Source organism: Pleurodeles waltl, chromosome 3_1 (assembly GCF_031143425.1).
Source record: "Pleurodeles waltl isolate 20211129_DDA chromosome 3_1, aPleWal1.hap1.20221129, whole genome shotgun sequence".
Taxonomy (NCBI): Eukaryota; Metazoa; Chordata; class Amphibia; order Caudata; family Salamandridae; genus Pleurodeles; species Pleurodeles waltl.
In genome coordinates, this window is record NC_090440.1 from 598,916,144 (window position 1) to 598,931,360 (window position 15,217).

Consider the following 15,217-nt stretch of genomic DNA (forward strand, 5'->3'; position numbering starts at 1 on the left):
ACAGCCTCTGTGGCCTCCCTAATCAGACCAACCCCAACTAAGTTACCAATAGTGAGCCCAGCTACTCCCTTGGATTGGCTATTAGTAGGTTTGCTCCCACCACCACTGCTATTATTAGGGACACTAGGTGTAGCAGTAGGGGTTGTAGTGGTAGGAGGCTTGGTGCTTTTCTTTGGACAACTGGGATCTGTTGTCCAATGGCCTTTTATTTTACATAAATAGCACCATGGTTTCTTTTCTTTGTTTTGATTTGAAGAGGATTTGGGCCCACCACCCCCACCAGAGTGTTTTTGTGGGCCTGATGAAGACTCATTTTTAGATTTGTCCTGTGAGAAGGTAGCCTCTTTCTAGCCTTGTTACCCCCACTTTTGGCCTGTTTGTGAGTGTATGTCAGGGTGTTTGTCACTGTTTTCACTGTCTCACTGGGATCCTGATAGCCAGGCCTCAGTGCTCATAGTGAAAACACCATGTTTTCAGTATGGTTGTTATGTGTCACTGGGATCCTGCTGGTCAGGACCCCAGTGCTCATAGGTTTGTGGCCTATATGTATGTGTCACTGGGACCCTGTCACACTGGGCCCCAGTGCTCATAGGTGTGCATGTATATGTTCCCTGTGTGGTGCCTAACTGTCTCACTGAGGCTCTGCTAACCAGAACCTCAGTGGTTATGCTCTCTCATTACTTTCAAATTGTCACTGACAGGCTAGTGACCATTTTTACCAATTTACATTGGCTTACTGGAACACCCTTATAATTCCCTAGTATATGGTACTGAGGTACCCAGGGTATTGGGGTTCCAGGAGATCCCTATGGGCTGCAGCATTTCTTTTGCCACCCATAGGGAGCTCTGACAATTCTTACACAGGCCTGCCACTGCAGCCTGAGTGAAATAACGTCCACGTTATTTCACAGCCATTTTTACACTGCACTTAAGTAACTTATAAGTCACCTATATGTCTAACCTTTACCTGGTAACGGTTAGGTGCAAAGTTACTTAGTGTGAGGGCACCCTGGCACTAGCCAAGGTGCCCCCACATTGTTCAGAGCCAATTCACTGAACTTTGTGAGTGCGGGGACACCATTACACGCGTGCACTACATATAGGTCACTACCTATATGTAGCTTCACCATGGTAACTCCGAATATGGCCATGTAACATGTCTATGATCATGGAATTGCCCCCTCTATGCCATCCTGGCATTGTTGGTACAATTCCATGATCCCAGTGGTCTGTAGCACAGACCCTGGTACTGCCAGACTGCCCTTCCTGGGGATTCACTGCAGCTGCTGCTGCTGCCAACCCCTCAGACAGGCAGCTGCCCTCCTGGGGTCCAGCCAGGCCTGGCCCAGGATGGCAGAACAAAGAACTTCCTCTGAGAGAGGGTGTGACACCCTCTCCCTTTGGAAAATGGTGTGAAGGCAGGGGAGGAGTAGCCTCCCCCAGCCTCTGGAAATGCTTTGATGGGCACAGATGTGCCCAATTCTGCATAAGCCAGTCTACACCGGTTCAGGGACCCCTTAGCCCCTGCTCTGGCGCGAAACTGGACAAAGGAAAGGGGAGTGACCACTCCCCTGACCTGCACCTCCCCTGGTAGGTGTCCAGAGCTCCTCCAGTGTGCTCCAGACCTCTGCCATCTTGGAAACAGAGGTGCTGCTGGCACACTGGACTGCTCTGAGTGGCCAGTGCCACCAGGTGACGTCAGAGACTCCTGCTGATAGGCTCCTTCAGGTGTTAGTAGCCTTTCCTCTCTCCTAGGTAGCCAAACCCTCTTTTCTGGCTATTTAGGGTCTCTGTCTCTGGGGAAACTTTAGATAACGAATGCATGAGCTCAGCCGAGTTCCTCTGCATCTCCCTCTTCACCTTCTGATAAGGAATCGACCGCTGACCGCGCTGGAAGCCTGCAAACCTGCAACATAGTAGCAAAGACGACTACTGCAACTCTGTAACGCTGATCCTGCCGCCTTCTCGACTGTTTTCCTGCTTGTGCATGCTGTGGGGGTAGCCTGCCTCCTCTCTGCACCAGAAGCTCTGAAGAAATCTCCCGTGGGTCGACGGAATCTTCCCCCTGCAACCGCAGGCACCAAAAAGCTGCATTACCGGTCCCTTGGGTCTCCTCTCAGCATGACGAGCGAGGTCCCTCGAATCCAGCGACTCTGTCCAAGTGACCCCCAAAGTCCAGTGACTCTTCAGCCCAAGTTTGGTGGAGGTAAGTCCTTGCCTCACCTCGCTGGGCTGCATTGCTGGGAACCGCGACTTTGCAGCTACTCCGGCCCCTGTGCACTTCCGGCGGAAATCCTTTGTGCACAGCCAAGCCTGGGTCCACGGCACTCTAACCTGCATTGCACGACTTTCTAAGTTGGTCTCCGGCGACGTGGGACTCCTTTGTGCAACTTCGGCGAGCACCGTTTCACGCATCCTCGTAGTGCCTGTTTCTGGCACTTCTGCGGGTGCTACCTGCTTTAGTGAGGGCTCTTTGTCTTGCTCGACGTCCCGTCTCTCTTCAGGTCCAATTTGCGACCTCCTGGTCCCTCCTGGGCCCCAGCAACGTCCAAAAACGCCAAACGCACGATTTGCGACTAGCAAGGCTTGTTGGCGTCCTTTCGGCGGGAAAACACTTCTGCACGACTCTCCAAGGCGAGAGGGATCCGTCCACCAAAGGGGAAGTCTCTAGCCCTTTTCGTTCCTACAGAAACCTCAGCTTCTTCTGTCCAGTCGAAGCTTCTTTGCACCCGCAGCTGGCATTTCCTGGGCATCTGCCCATCTCCGACTTGCTTGTGACTTTTGGACTTGGTCCCCTTGTTCCACATGTACCCTAGATTGGAAATCCACAGTTGTTGCATTGCTGGTTTGTGTCTTTCCTGCATTATTCCTCTAACACGACTTCTTTGTCCTTAGGGGAACTTTAGTGCACTTTGCACTCACTTTTCAGGGTCTTGGGGAGGGTTATTTTTCTAACTCTCACTATTTTCTAATAGTCCCAGCGACCCTCTACAAGGTCACATAGGTTTGGGGTCCATTCGTGGTTCGCATTCCACTTTTGGAGTATATGGTTTGTGTTGCCCCTATCCCTATGTTTCCCCATTGCATCCTATTGTAACTATACACTGTTTGCACTGTTTTCTAAGACTATACTGCATATTTTTGCTATTGTGTATATATATCTTGTGTATATTTCCTATCCTCTCACTGAGGGTACACTCTAAGATACTTTGGCATATTGTCATAAAAATAAAGTACCTTTATTTTTAGTATAACTGTGTATTGTGTTTTCTTATGATATTGTGCATATGACACTAAGTGGTACTGTAGTAGCTTCACACGTCTCCTAGTTCAGCCTAAGCTGCTCTGCTAAGCTACCATTATCTATCAGCCTAAGCTGCTAGACACCCTATACACTAATAAGGGATAACTGGGCCTGGTGCAAGGTGCAAGTACCCCTTGGTACTCACTACAAGCCAGTCCAGCCTCCTACATTGGTTGTGCAGTGGTGGGATAAGTGCTTGAGACTACTTACCACTCTTGTCATTGTACTTTTCATAAGAGAAAAATATACAAAACAAGGTCAGTGTATATACACATAGCCAAAAAGTTTTGCATTTCCTCTTTTCACTCTTTTCTAAGTGCTGAAAAGTACTTCTAACTTTCTAAAAAGTTTAAAAAGTTTTTTTCTGTCTTTCCAAAAAGTTCTGAAAACTTTTTTCTCTTTTTCTATCACTTTAACTCTCTCTAAAAATGTCTGGCACAGGCCAAAGTGTTGATCTGTCCAAACTTGCATATGACAACCTTAGCTGGAAAAGAGCAAGGAGTCTCTGTATAGAGAGAGGTTTGAGTGTAGGGAAGAATCCTTCCTTGGAACTGTTACTTAACATGCTCAGAGAACAGGATAAGGCCATAGGTGCCCCATCTGTTGAAAAAGTACCTAATAGTTCTCAATCTGATTCAGGGACTCCCCCAGGAAAAGATTCAGGAAAGAAACTTCCTAGCCTGCCCATTACTAGATAATCTAGCATAGATGGTAATGATGATGAGCCACACCATATAAATAGTGTTGTCTCACATCATAGCAAAAGCATTTATTCTCACCATACTGGTAGTAATGTTTCTGTAAACCAAGCTGTTAGGGTGGCTTCTGTAAGGGACAGGTCTCCTTCTGTTCATTCCCATCATAGCTCTGTTTCTAGAAATGTCCCTCCCACCAACCCTGATGACAGAATGTTAGAGAGGGAACTCAATAAGTTGAGGGTGGAACAAACCAGACTGAAGCTTAAAAAGCAACAGCTGGATTTGGATAGACAGTCTTTTGAATTAGAGAAGGAAAGACAGAAGTTGGGTTTAGATACCCATGGTGGCAGCAGCAGTATTCCCCATAGTCATCCTGCAAAAGAGCATGATTCCAGGAATCTGCACAAGATAGTTCCCCCTTATAAGGAGGGGGATGACATTAACAAGTGGTTTGCTGCACTTGAGAGGGCCTGTGTTGTACAGGATGTCCCTCAAAGGCAGTGGGCTGCTATCCTATGGCTATCATTTAGTGGAAAAGGTAGGGATAGGCTCCTTACTGTGAAAGAAAATGATGCTAATAATTTCCAAGTTCTTAAGAATGCACTCCTGGATGGTTATGGCTTAACCACTGAACAGTACAGGATAAAGTTCAGAGAGACCAAAAAGGAGTCTTCACAAGACTGGGTTGATTTCATTGACCATTCAGTGAAGGCCTTGGAGGGGTGGTTACATGGCAGTAAAGTTACTGATTATGACAGCCTGTATAACTTAATCCTGAGAGAGCATATTCTTAATAATTGTGTGTCTGATTTGTTGCACCAGTACTTGGTGGACTCTGATCTGACCTCTCCCCAAGAATTGGGAAAGAAGGCAGACAAATGGGTCAGAACAAGAGTGAACAGAAAAGTTCATACAGGGGGTGACAAAGATGGCAACAAAAAGAAGGATGGTAAGTCTTCTGACAAGGGTGGGGACAAATCTAAAAATGAGTCTTCATCAGGCCCACAAAAACACTCTGGTGGGGGTGGTGGGTCCAAATCCTCCTTTAATCAGAACAAGGAAAAGAAACCATGGTGCTATTTATGTAAAATAAAAGGCCATTGGACAACAGATCCCAGTTGTCCAAAGAAAGGCACCACAGCTCCTACCACTACAACCCCTACTGCAACACCTAGTGTCCCTACTAATAGCAGTGGTGGTGGGAGCAAACCTACTAATAGCCAATCCAAGGGAGTAGCTGGGCTCACTATTGGTAACTTAGTTGGGGTTGGTCTTATTAGGGAGACCACAGAGGCTACTTTAGTCTCTGAAGGGGCTATTGATTTAGCCACTTTGGTTGCTTGCCCCCATAACTTGGAGAAGTACAAGCAACTAACCCTAATAAATGGTGTTGAGGTCCAGGCCTACAGGGACACAGGTGCCAGTGTCACAATGGTGATTGAGAAACTGGTGCACCCTGAACAACACATACTTGGACACCAGTACCAAGTAACCGATGCTCACAACATAACACAAAGCCACCCCATGGCTGTTGTAAATCTCAACTGGGGGGGGGTAACTGGTCCAAAGAAAGTTGTGGTAGCTTCAGATTTACCTGTAGACTGTCTATTTGGGAATGATTTGGAGACATCAGCTTGGTCAGATGTGGAGTTGGAGGCCCATGCAGCAATGCTGGGCATCCCAGGACATATTTTTGCTTTGACAAGGGCTCAGGCCAAAAAGCAAAAAGGACAGGGAAGCTTGGATCCTGGAACAATGGACCAAGTGCTCCCTAAAGCTAGGGCTAGTAGAAGCAAACCACTTCCTACTATCCCTCCCTCTACAGTGGATTCTACTTCTGAGGAAGAAGAATTCCCTCCCTGTGCAGAACCTACACCAGAGGAGCTGGAAGCAGACACTGCTGAGCTTTTGGGTGAAGGGGGGCCTGCCAGAGAGGAGCTGAGTGTGGCACAGCAAACCTGTCCCACATTAGAGGGTCTCAGACAGCAAGCTGTCAAACAGGCTAATGGGGATGTCAGTGACTCTCACAGAGTTTACTGGGAGGACAACCTCTTGTACACTGAGCATAGGGATCCTAAACCTGGAGCTGCCAGGAGATTAGTGATTCCTCAGGAGTACAGAAAGTTCCTCCTAACACTGGCACATGACATTCCCCTAGCTGGGCACCTGGGTCAAATGAAAACTTGGGACAGATTGGTTCCATTGTTTCATTGGCCTAGGATGTCTGAGGACACAAAGGAATTTTGTAAGTCCTGTGAAACCTGTCAAGCCAGTGGCAAGACAGGTGGCACCCCAAAGGCACCCCTTATCCCACTGCCTGTGGTTGGGGTTCCCTTTGAAAGGGTAGGGGTTGACATAGTTGGCCCCCTTGACCCTCCTACTGCTTCAGGCAATAGGTTTATCTTGGTGGTAGTGGACCATGCCACAAGATATCCTGAAGCAATTCCTTTAAGGACCACTACAGCTCCTGCAGTGGCAAAGGCCCTCCTGGGAATATTTTCCAGGGTGGGCTTCCCAAAGGAAGTAGTATCAGACAGAGGAAGCAATTTCATGTCTGCATACTTAAAGGCCATGTGGAAGGAGTGTGGTGTAACGTACAAGTTCACAACACCCTATCATCCACAAACAAATGGACTGGTGGAGAGATTTAATAAAACTCTCAAAGGCATGATTATGGGTCTCCCTGAAAAACTCCGCAGGAGATGGGATATCCTTCTACCATGCCTCCTTTTTGCCTACAGGGAGGTACCCCAGAAAGGAGTGGGCTTCAGCCCCTTTGAACTTCTTTTTGGACACCCTGTTAGGGGTCCACTCACACTTGTAAAGGAGGGTTGGGAACAACCTTTAAAAGCTCCTAAGCAGGATATTGTGGACTATGTACTTGGCCTCAGATCAAGGATGGCTGAGTACATGAAAAAGGCCAGTAAAAACCTTCAGGCCAGCCAAGAGCTCCAGAAGCAATGGCATGATCAGAAGGCTGTTTTGGTTCAGTACCAACCAGGGCAGAAAGTGTGGGTCTTGGAGCCTGTGGCCCCAAGAGCACTCCAAAATAAATGGAGTGGTCCCCACACAATTGTTGAAAAGAAGGGTGAAGTCACCTACTTGGTTGACTTAGGCACTGCCAGGAGTCCCCTTAGGGTGCTCCATGTCAACCGCCTGAAACCCTACTATGACAGGGCTGATCTCACCCTGCTCATGGCAACTGATAGGGACAGGAAGAAGACAGTGATCCTCTACCTGATCTCTTCTCTTCCACAGAACAAGATGCTCTTGTGGAAGGTGTAGTTTTGGCAGATTGTCTTACTGCTGAGCAGAAAGACCATTGCATAAATCTCCTAGGACAATTTTCAGAACTCTTCTCTACTGTGCCAGGCACCACTTCTTGGTGTGAGCACACTATAGATACTGGAGACAGTTTACCTGTCAAAAGTAAGATCTATAGGCAGCCTGACCATGTCAGGGACTGCATAAAGCATGAAGTTCAGAAAATGTTGGAACTAGGAGTGGTTGAGCACTCTGACAGTCCATGGGCTTCTCCTGTGGTACTGGTACCAAAACCCAATTCTAAAGATGGAAAGAAGGAAATGCGGTTTTGTGTAGACTATAGAGGTCTCAACTTAGTAACCAAAACTGATGCTCACCCTATACCCAGGGCAGATGAGCTTATAGATACACTGGCATCTGCCAAGTATCTAAGCACTTTTGATTTGACTGCAGGGTATTGGCAGATCAAATTATCAGAAGATGCTAAATCTAAGACTGCATTTTCTACCATTGGAGGACATTACCAGTTTACTGTAATGCCTTTTGGTTTGAAAAATGCACCTGCCACTTTTCAGAGGTTGGTGAACACAGTCCTGCAAGGGCTGGAAGCTTTCAGTGCAGCATATTTGGACGATATAGCTGTCTTTAGCTCCAGCTGGGACGATCACCTGGTCCACCTATGGAAAGTTTTGGAGGCCCTGCAAAAGGCAGGCCTCACTATCAAGGCTTCAAAGTGCCAGATAGGGCAGGGTAAGGTGGTTTATCTGGGACACCTTGTTGGTGGGGAACAGATTGCACCACTTCAGGGGAAAATCCAAACTATTATTGATTGGGTTCCCCCTACCACTCAGACTCAGGTGAGAGCCTTCCTAGGCCTCACTGGGTATTACAGGAGGTTCATTAAGAACTATGGCTCCATTGCAGCCCCTCTTAATGACCTCACATCCAAGAAAATGCCTAAAAAGGTATTATGGACAGCAAACTGTCAGAAAGCTTTTGAGGAGCTGAAGCAGGCCATGTGCTCTGCACCTGTCCTGAAAAGCCCTTGTTACTCTAAAAAATTCCATGTCCAAACTGATGCATCTGAATTAGGAGTAGGGGCAGTCCTATCACAACTTAATTCTGAGGGCCAGGATCAACCTGTTGCTTTTATTAGTAGGAGGTTGACCCCTAGAGAAAAGCGTTGGTCTGCCATTGAGAGGGAGGCCTTTGCTGTGGTCTGGGCTCTGAAGAAGTTGAGGCCATACCTGTTTGGCACTCACTTCATTGTTCAGACAGACCACAAACCTCTACTTTGGCTAAAACAAATGAAAGGTGAAAATCCTAAATTGTTGAGGTGGTCCATATCCCTACAGGGAATGGACTATACAGTGGAACATAGACCTGGGAGTAGCCACTCCAATGCAGATGGACTCTCCAGATATTTCCACTTAGACAATGAAGACTCATCAGGTCATGGCTAGTCTTATTGTCCTTCGTTTGGGGGGGGGTGTGTAGGAAAGTACCATCTTGCCTGGCATGTTACCCCCATTTTTCACTGTATATATGTTGTTTTAGTTGTATGTGTCACTGGGACCCTGGTAACCCAGGACCCCAGTGCTCATAAGTGTGCCTGAATGTGTTACCTGTGTAGTGACTAACTGTCTCACTGAGGCTCTGCTAATCAGAACCTCAGTGGTTATGCTCTCTCATTTCTTTCCAAATTGTCACTAACAGGCTAGTGACCATTTTTACCAATTTACATTGGCTTACTGGAACACCCTTATAATTCCCTAGTATATGGTACTGAGGTACCCAGGGTATTGGGGTTCCAGGAGATCCCTATGGGCTGCAGCATTTCTTTTGCCACCCATAGGGAGCTCTGACAATTCTTACACAGGCCTGCCACTGCAGCCTGAGTGAAATAATGTCCACGTTATTTCACAGCCATTTTACACTGCACTTAAGTAACTTATAAGTCACCTATATGTCTAACCTTTACCTGGTAAAGGTTAGGTGCAAAGTTACTTAGTGTGAGGGCCCCCTGGCACTAGCGAAGGTGCCCCCACATTGTTCAGAGCCAATTCCCTGAATTCATGGAATTGCCCCCTCTATGCCATCCTGGCATAGTTGGCACAATCCCATGATCCCAGTGGTCTGTAGCACAGACCCTGGTACTGCCAAACTGCCCTTCCTGGGGTTTCACTGCAGTTGCTGCTGCTGCAAACCCCTCAGACAGGCAGCTGCCCTCCTGGGGTCCAGCCAGGCCTGGCCCAGGATGGCAGAACAAAGAACTTCCTCTGAGAGAGGGTGTGACACCCTCTCCCTTTGGAAAATGGTGTGAAGGCAGGGGAGGAGTAGCCTCCCCCAGCCTCTGGAAATGCTTTGTTGGGCACAGATGTGCCCAATTCTGCATAAGCCAGTCTACACCGGTTCAGGGGACCCCTTAGCCCTGCTCTGGCGCGAAACTGGACAAAGGAAAGGGGAGTGACCACTCCCCTGACCTGCACCTCCCCTGGGAGGTGTCCAGAGCTCCTCCAGTGTGCTCCAGACCTCTGCCATCTTGGAAACAGAGGTGCTGCTGGCACACTGGACTGCTCTGAGTGGCCAGTGCCACCAGGTGACATCAGAGACTCCTTGTGATAGGCTCCTTCAGGTGTTGCTAGCCTATCCTCTCTCCTAGGTAGCCAAACCCTCTTTTCTGGCTATTTAGGGTCTCTGTCTCTGGGGAAACTTTAGATAACGAATGCAAGAGCTCATCCGAGTTCCTCTGCATCTCTCTCTTCACCTTCTGATAAGGAATCGACTGCTGACCGCGCTGGAAGCCTGCAAACCTGCAACATAGTAGCAAAGACGACTACTGCAACTCTGTATCGCTGATCCTGCCGCCTTCTCGACTGTTTTCCTGCTTGTGCATGCTGTGGGGGTAGCCTGCCTCCTCTCTGCACCAGAAGCTCTGAAGAAATCTCCCGTGGGTCGACGGAATCTTCCCCCTGCAACCGCAGGCACCAAAAAGCTGCATTACCGGTCCCTTGGGTCTCCTCTCAGCACGACGAGCGAGGTCCCTCGAATCCAGCGACTCTGTCCAAGTGACCCCCACAGTCCAGTGACTCTTCAGCCCAAGTTTGGTGGAGGTAAGTCCTTGCCTCACCTCGCTGGGCTGCATTGCTGGGAACCGCGACTTTGCAGCTACTCCGGCCCCTGTGCACTTCCGGCGGAAATCCTTTGTGCACAGCCAAGCCTGGGTCCACGGCACTCTAACCTGCATTGCACGACTTTCTAAGTTGGTCTCCGGCGACGTGGGACTCCTTTGTGCAACTTCGGCGAGCACCGTTTCACGCATCCTCGTAGTGCCTGTTTCTGGCACTTCTACGGGTGCTACCTGCTTCAGTGAGGGCTCTTTGTCTTACTCGACGTCCCCTCTCTCTTCCGGTCCAATTTGCGACCTCCTGATCCCTCCTGGGCCCCAGCAGCATCCAAAAACGCCAAACGCACGATTTGCGTGTAGCAAGGCTTGTTGGCGTCCTTCCGGCGGGAAAACACTTCTGCACGACTCTCCAAGGCGAGAGGGATCCGTCCACCAAAGGGGAAGTCTCTAGGCCTTTTCGTTCCTGCAGAAACCTCAGCTTCTTCTGTCCAGTCAAAGCTTCTTTGGACCCGCAGCTGGCATTTCCTGGGCATCTGCCCATCTCCGACTTGCTTGTGACTTTTGGACTTGGTCCCCTTGTTCCACAGGTACCCTAGATTGGAAATCCACAGTTGTTGCATTGCTGGTTTGTGTCTTTCCTGCATTATTCCTCTAACACGACTTCTTTGTCCTTAGGGGAACTTTAGTGCACTTTGCACTCACTTTTCAGGGTCTTGGGGAGGGTTATTTTTCTAACTCTCACTATTTTCTAATAGTCCCAGCGACCCTCTACAAGGTCACATAGGTTTGGGATCCATTCGTGGTTCGCATTCCACTTTTGGAGTGTATGGTTTGTGTTGCCCCTATCCCTATGTTTCCCCATTGCATCCTATTGTAACTATACATTGTTTGCACTGTTTTCTAAGACTATACTGCATATTTTTGCTATTGTGTATATATATCTTGTGTATATTTCCTATCCTCTCACTGAGGGTACACTCTAAGATACTTTGGCATATTGTCATAAAAATAAAGTACCTTTATTTTTAGTATAACTGTGTATTGTGTTTTCTTATGATATTGTGCATATGACACTAAGTGGTACTGTAGTAGCTTCACACGTCTCCTAGTTCAGCCTAAGCTGCTCTGCTAAGCTACCATTATCTATCAGCCTAAGCTGCTAGACACCCTATACACTAATAAGGGATAACTGGGCCTGGTGCAAGGTGCAAGTACCCCTTGGTACTCACTACAAGCCAGTCCAGCCTCCTACACTATGGAATTATAAGGGTGTTCCAGTATGCCAATGTAAATTGGTGAAATTGGTCACTAGCCTGTTAGTGACAATTTGGAAAGAAATGAGAGAGCATAACCACTGAGGTTCTGGATAGCAGAGCCTCAGTGAGACAGTTAGTCATAACACAGGTAAGACATACAGGGCACACTTATGAGCACTGGGGCCCTGGCTAGCAGGGTCCCAGAGACACATACAACTAAAACAACATATATACAGTGAAATATGGGGGTAACATGCCAGGCAAGATGGTACTTTCCTACAGTCAGTTTTCTGAACTCTTTTCTACTGTGCCAGGCACCACTTCTTGGTGTGAGCAAACTATAGATACTGGAGACAGCATGCCTGTCAAAAGTAAGATCTATAGGCAGCCTGACCATGTCAGAGACTGCATAAAACAAGAGGTGCAGAAAATGCTTGAACTGGGAGTGGTTGAGCACTCTAAAAGTCCATGGGCCTCTCCTGTGGTACTTGTACCAAAACCTCATTCCAAAGATGGTAAAAGGGAAATGAGATTTTCTGTTGACTACAGAGGTCTCAACCAGGTAACTAAAACTGATGCTCACCCTATACCCAGGGCAGATGAGCTAATAGATACACTGGCATCTGCCAAGTATCTAAGCACCTTTGATTTGACTGCAGGGTATTGGCAGATCAAGTTATCAGAGGATGCTCAAGCAAAAACTGCATATTCAACCATTGGAGGGCACTACCAATTCACAGTAATGCCATTTGGATTGAAAAATGCACCTGCCACTTTTCAAAGGTTGGTGAACACAGTCCTGCAAGGGCTGGAAGCTTTTAGTGCAGCATATCTAGATGATATAGCTGTCTTTAGCTCCAGCTGGGATGATCACCTGGTCCACCTATGGAAAGTTTTGGAGGCCCTGCAAAAGGCAGGCCTCACTATCAAGGCTCCAAAGTGCCAGATAGGGCAGGGGAAAGTGGTTTATCTGGGACACCTGGTATGTGGAGAACAGATTGCACCACTTCAGGGGAAAATCCAAACTATTATAGATTGGGTTCCCCTACAACTCAGACTCAGGTGAGAGCCTTTTTAGGCCTCACTGGGTACTACAGGAGGTTCATAAAGAACTATGGCTCCATTGCAGCCCCTCTTAATGACCTCACATCTAAGAAAATGCCTGAAAAGGTATTATGGACAGCAAACTGTCAGAAAGCTTTTGAGGAGCTGAAGCAGGCCATGTGCTCTGCACCTGTCATGAAAAGCCCCTGTTACTCCAAAAAATTAATTGTCCAAACTGATGCATCTGAATTAGGGGTAGGGGTGTAGGAGGCTGGACTGGCTTGTAGTGAGTACCAAGGGGTACTTGCACCTTGCACCAGGCCCAGTTATCCCTTATTAGTGTATAGGGTGTCTAGCAGCTTAGGCTGATAGATAATGGTAGCTTAGCAGAGCAGCTTAGGCTGAACTAGGAGACGTGTGAAGCTACTACAGTACCACTTAGTGTCATATGCACAATATCATAAGAAAACACAATACACAGTTATACTAAAAATAAAGGTACTTTATTTTTATGACAATATGCCAAAGTATCTTAGAGTGTACCCTCAGTGAGAGGATAGGAAATATACACAAGATATATATACACAATAGCAAAAAATATGCAGTATAGTCTTAGAAAACAGTGCAAACAATGTATAGTTACAATAGGATGCAATGGGGAAACATAGGGATAGGGGCAACACAAACCATATACTCCAAAAGTGGAATGCGAACTACGAATGGACCCCAAACCTATGTGACCTTGTAGAGGGTCGCTGGGACTATTAGAAAATAGTGAGAGTTAGAAAAATAACCCTCCCCAAGACCCTGAAAAGTGAGTGCAAAGTGCACTAAAGTTCCCCTAAGGACAAAGACGTCGTGTTAGAGGAATAATGCAGGAAAGACACAAACCAGCAATGCAACAACTGTGGATTTCCATTCTAGGGTACCTGTGGAACAAGGGGACCACGTCCAAAAGTCACAAGCAAGTCGGAGATGGGCAGATGCCCAGGAAATGCCAGCTGCGGGTGCAAAGAAGCTTCTACTGGACAGAAGAAGCTGAGGTTTCTGCAAGAACGAAAAGGGCTAGAGACTTCCCCTTTGGTGGACGGATCCCTCTTGCCTTGGAGAGTCGTGCAGAAGTGTTTTCCCGCCGGAAGGACGCCAACAAGCCTTGCTAGTCGCAAATCGTGCGTTTGGCATTTTTGGACGCTACCGGGGTCAAGGAGGGACCAGGAGGTCGCAAATTGGACCTGAAGAGAGAGGGGACATCGAGCAAGAAAAAGAGCCCTCACTGAAGCAGGTAGCACCCGGAGAAGTGCCAGAAACAGGCACTATGAGGATGCGTGAAACAGTGCTCGCCGAAGTTGCACAAAGGAGTCCCACGTCGCCGGAGACCAACTTAGAGAGTCGTGCAATGCAGGTTAGAGTGCCGTGGACCCAGGCTTGGCTGTGCACAAAGGATTTCCGCCGGAAGTGCACAGGGGCCGGGGTAGCTGCAAATCGCGGTTCCCAGCAATGCAGCCCAGCGAGGTGAGGCAAGGACTTACCTCCACCAAACTTGGGCTGGAGAGTCACTGGACTGTGGGGGTCACTTGGACAGCGTCGCTGGATTCGAGGGACCTCGCTCGTCGTGCTGAGAGGAGACCCAAGGGACCGGTAATGCAGCTTTTTGGTGGCTGCGGTTGCAGGGGGAAGATTCCGTCGACCCACGGGAGATTTCTTCGGAGCTTCTGGTGCAGAGAGGAGGCAGGCTACCCCCACAGCATGCACAAGCAGGAAAACAGTCGAGAAGGCGGCAGGATCAGCGTTACAGAGTTGCAGTAGTCGTCTTTGCTACTATGTTGCAGGTTTGCAGGCTTCCAGCGCGGTCAGCGGTCGATTCCTTATCAGAAGGTGAAGAGAGAGATGCAGAGGAACTCGGCTGAGCTCATGCATTCGTTATCTGCAGTTTCCCCAGAGACAGAGACCCTAAATAGCCAGAAAAGAGGGTTTGGCTACCTAGGAGAGAGGATAGGCTACTAACACCTGAAGGAGCCTATCAGCAGGAGTCTCTGACGTCACCTGGTGGCACTGGCCACTCAGAGCAGTCCAGTGTGCCAGCAGCACCTCTGTTTCCAAGATGGCAGAGGTCTGGAGCACACTGGAGGAGCTCTGGACACCTCCCAGGGGAGGTGCAGGTCAGGGGAGTGGTCACTTCCCTTTCCTTTGTCCAGTTTCGCGCCAGAGCAGGGGCTAAGGGGTCCCTGAACCGGTGTAGACTGGCTTATGCAGAATTGGGCACATCTGTGCCCAAGAAAGCATTTCCAGAGGCTGGGGGAGGCTACTCCTCCCCTGCCTTCACACCATTTTCCAAAGGGAGAGGGTGTCACACCCTCTCTCAGAAGAAGTTCTTTGTTCTTCCATCCTGGGCCAGGCCTGGCTGGACCCCAGGAGGGCAGATGCCTGTCTGAGGGGTTGGCAGCAGCAGCAGCTGCAGTGAAACCCCAGGAAGGGCAGTTTGGCAGTACCAGGGTCTGTGCTACAGACCACTGGGATCATGGGA